At 39.0% G+C, this 4,674-nt stretch overlaps 1 pseudogene; it reads right to left on the bottom strand.

Annotated features, from left to right (window-relative positions):
• Nucleotides 1-960: 960 nt before the first annotated feature.
• LOC102595582 (60S ribosomal protein L35a-3-like) lies at nt 961-1,310 on the bottom strand (annotated as a pseudogene).
• Between the last annotated feature and the right edge of the window lie 3,364 nt (nt 1,311-4,674).

The raw sequence follows: 4,674 nt of genomic DNA, 5'->3' as shown, positions 1-4,674 counted from the left end.
CATCTTTTTCCTTCTACTTCCTATTTAAGCTTGAGGTTAAGTAGTTCCTCTTGAGTTTTGGTGTTTAGGAGTCATGTATGTGGTATGAATGTTTCCATGAATTCCTTATGTTATGCATTTTCTTGGTGAAATGCATGTTTGGTGTGAATTGAGATTTCATGAATTAAGTGTTTCTCATGTTGACTTGCAATGTTGTATGATGATGGCATATGTGACTTCATGAGATGATTTGATGAACATGCTCAGTATGCTTGTGATGAAATGGCATATTGGCTCCCTAATGTTGTGTTGAGCTTGCTTAAGTTGGAGAAGGTAGTTCCTCCTATGATTATATAAGATGGTGAATTTTGTGCATAATGAGTTGTAGATGCAGTTCCTACTTCCTTGTGATTGCATTGATATGGCTTGAGATTGAGTTGATGTTTCCTCCTTTGAATTGTCCATTGTTTATATGTTGCATGCATGATGGACTGCTAGTCTTGAGTCTTTATTTCCATAAGGTGTCTAAATCGTCATTCGAGGACGAATGTTCCCAAGGGGGAGATAATGTAACACTCTGGAAAATGGTAGGTTAAACTAGAGCCTAAACGTAAAGGTAAAACAAATCATAAAAGGCAAAATGGTCTGGTAGACCCCAGCACTTGTATCAGTTTGTATTATGAATCCTTTTAGTTAACACTTTATCAAGTTATTGTGCCATGTCATCGAGAGTGTATCTCACTCACTTAATATTTGGGGCTGATTATTAAAAAATATCAAATAGATTAATATGATTGAGGTGGCAAGAGAGTGAGACCACACACCTATTAAGGCAAGTGAACATCATATTTAAAATTAAAAAATATTTAAATTTAAAAAGTAAAATAATAAACTAAAAAAAGAAAAAAGAAACCCTTCTTCTTCACCCATTGACCTACTTTTTTCAGCCATCTCCATTTTTGTCCAAGCATATGCATTGACTTGGTACCTTGCTTATATGTTGCTTGGGTACATGAAAACTCTAACCTTAGCTCCCACGGACTTTGGTGGCAAATTGGACTTGAAGTTAGATCTAACGACACCACTGTTTCCATGAGGCCTACAAACTTTTCCCCAAATACAGCGATAATGTGAGTTATTCTTCTTTTGTTTCGCCTTGTATACATAAGCCATACATTTCCCCAAGTACAATCTACTTCCTCCTTAATGTTCACTCCCTCGATCTGAATCAATGAAGTGTTTGGATACTGATTCGATTTCAACCTCTTGTATTCAAGAACTTTTCCTCTGGTATAGAGTCTCACACACTCTCTTTGGCGTCCCTTCACCATTTTTCGTTTATGGAGCTAGCTTCAAACTGAAGAAAATCCCTTCTAGTGGAAAGCCTAAATTAAAATTTTATTTTATAAAATTTGCATTAAACTTTATGATTTTTTGTTCAAAAAGAAATTATTTTAAAAATAAAAAATGATGTGGCAAATTTTATCTGACATGGAATGTGACATCAGCGCGATTGAGAGTCACGATGAGTTGAAAGGGTTCAACAAGTTGAGTTTAAATGAGTTCGGGGGTTCCGATGACAAAGGGATAAGTAGAAGGGTTCACAATACAAACGGGTACAAGTAAAAGGGTCCACCAGATCATTTTGCTATCATAAAATGACTCCCCGAATGTTAGGAAGTCTTTTAATGTGGAAAAGAGGTTTATTTCAGTCAAGGCCAAGGGGAAAGTACCAAGGCAAAGGGGCCAAGCGAAGGCCAAAGGCCAAGGCTTACCCTAGCTAGGAGCACACTGCCCCGCCTTAACGAGTGGGACGACGGATTGTGGTCCACTCCACGATTCGTGAAGGGGCTCATGAAGCTTCTTTGCCCTTGGAATGGCCACCCAAAACCTTAGCCACCGTCTCAACTTCACGAAAGGGACCACGGCTCGTAGAGCCTTTCGTGAAAGAGACTTAGGCATGGGGGAATGATGCTTATCGTGACCAACGACACTATCCTACTGTATGAGTGTCTACGATCGTCAATAATATAGTAACCCAACCAAGGGTTGGGGTCGTGTCCCAAGGGAGCAGTTTTGAGAATCTATAGTCAATTAGAATTTCATTTGAATTAGTCATAGCTAAAAACATTTGTGATAAAATACATTGCAAATTAAAGGGAGTGACACAGAAGTGTAAAATATCAAAAGGGGTTTTGTAACAAGTGATAAAATAGCAAAATAAACAAGAAAATCAAGTATGGGGAAGGTTCTTGGGATGTGACCGTAATACAAGTTGAGATAAATCGTTGGATACATGCTTCCAATAGGAAATTTGCAAGACAATTGTGACTAGGCTAAGCTTTAAATGGAAATAAGTTCCCTCTCGGGCAACTTACCCCGTTTCAAATGCATTCCTCTCGGACACCCATTTGCCGCATGAAGACCAGTCTACGCCTTGCCCCACTCACTCTCTTGAGTTGAGTGTTAGGATATAGGACTAGGGCTCACTCAGTCGGGCTGAACCTCATGTCGACCACTCCGTAGGCCATCAATCTAGTGGTTTTGGTTTCGTGACCTCCCTCTCGGGCAAGCCGAAAACACATGGGTGGCTTTGTATTTGCAACTACAAACCCTTTAGATTAAACCACAGCCACTAGGTGAAATCACTATTAAAATACATCTAACCTATCAGCAAGCAAAACCCAACAAGAATATCAACCCATATTTGCTAAATCACACCCCAATAATGGGGTTTTTTAGCCACACATCAAGAAATAAGAAATTATGCCTAACATGATAAAGAAATCAACTGGGTATGAGAAATTAAACCTTGAATTAAGCTACGGAAGAAGAATAAAGAAGACCTATTTCCTACTTGGGGAAGATGAACTCCTTTCTTCAAGTTTCCACAAAACCTTTCCAAACTTGAGAGAAAAATATAGAAAAATACTATAGACTAAAAATAATTTTTACTCTAAAATTGTTCTCTCCCAGACTACAACTCTAACTAGTATTTATAGTTTTCACAGATTGTCCTGCGGAGGATCTTTCGACGACATTAGTCGAGATCGCCGATGAACTCGGTGATCCCCCCTTTAATCAGCTCATTGGCTTTAGTGTCTTGCCTTCAATATCCTCATATTATGGATCATTGGGCGGTACAGTACTGCTTCGTGAAACTAATCGGCGACTCGCCGACTGCTCCTTTCTTCGCCTTTTGATCCACTTCCTTCAAGGCTTCGCGTACTGGAACAAAGGGCGATGCATGTCAATTCGGTGACTCGCCAAGTTGGACTCGGCGATCCGCATACTTTCATTTCTTGTTCTTTTCAGCCCTTTTTACTCCGTTTTGTGCCTAAGTGTCCATTCTTCTAGTAAAACTTCAAATACCTGAAACTTAAGCATTTTAATCAGTTATTGAGATAAAATAAGCATTTGAGGACACTATTTCTATTAAAATGAAGTCCTACATGAGTCCAATCTGTGGACTCATCAACACCTCCAACTTAAACTTTTGCTTGTCCTCAAGCAAACACAAGTTCAGCAGTTCAAATAGGGTGCCTCAAACAGTGCTACGCAAGACTAAATAATGAATGCACACAACAAGACTCAATTTACTTATGCAAGGATCACTTGTGTACTCAAAGATTCAAACTGTGACACACCATTACCAAAGAATCTCATGCTCGCAATACTTGCTACTTGTGCAAGTTCAAGCTCAACAAAAGTATCTAAATGCCCTCACGTAAAGAATGATTCCATATTCACACACAGATATGAGTCAATTTAAGATCAGGAATCAGATACAACGCTCACACTAAAAAAGAGGAACACAATGCATGTTTTCACCATAGGTTTGCCCTTATTTTCCTATTGACTTTCGATCCAGCTTACTCAAGATCAAAAAGGTCTTTCTAAGGCTTGTAATGGGGCTAAGTGCAAAGGTATGGTCATTTAGGCTCAGTGACTTATTCCTCATGAGTTGTGGCATTCGGCAAGCATTCCCTTCTTTTCCTTTATCAATTCTTTTTCTAGTGCTTCTAAGTCACCTTTTTTTTATTCTCCTCCATGGATTGCTTGAAATCCGATTCCCTTCGTACTTTATTCCACTTTTTTTTTTGAATTGAATTGAAGGGGTTCCATTTTTATGCAATACCATGGATTAAAGTGGACTTTTCTTGCACTTCTTGACTTCTCCTTTTCCGTTTCACCACACCCCCAACTTAGGCTTTTGGCTTAAGTTGGCTATTCGCTAAACCACAACTCAAGAGGAATGTACGTAGTGGTTCAAGTATGGTCTAGGGTTCATCAAGGTTCTTCCAAATAAAGGTAAGGCTCAAAGGGTGTTCAAAAGAGTTTCACACGCTCATGGGTAGGCCATAAAAAGAGGTATATGTTAAATAGGTTCAAACTCTTCAAAAATTGCCTAAGATTATCTCAAGAGTACACCTTTCTAAATAACTTAGACTAATGGGGCAAATTCTATGTTTATCCATGCATGGTTCAAAATAAGCTAATCACACAAGGCATCGATACTTCACTCAAACAAGACTAGACACGTTCGCTAGCGTGCAACGGTCCTCACAAGAAAATCAATTTGATAAATGGCTAGTCACAACGAGGTGCAAAGAGTGCACATTTTTTCTATGTAACTTCATTCGGCCTCGTCGTAGCCGTGCATTCATGTTTGTTCAATTGGGAACACTACTCAAG

Source organism: Solanum tuberosum, unplaced genomic scaffold (assembly GCF_000226075.1).
Source record: "Solanum tuberosum cultivar DM 1-3 516 R44 unplaced genomic scaffold, SolTub_3.0 scf00002, whole genome shotgun sequence".
NCBI lineage: Eukaryota > Viridiplantae > Streptophyta > Magnoliopsida > Solanales > Solanaceae > Solanum > Solanum tuberosum.
This window is presented reverse-complemented; position numbering and strand designations above follow the sequence as displayed.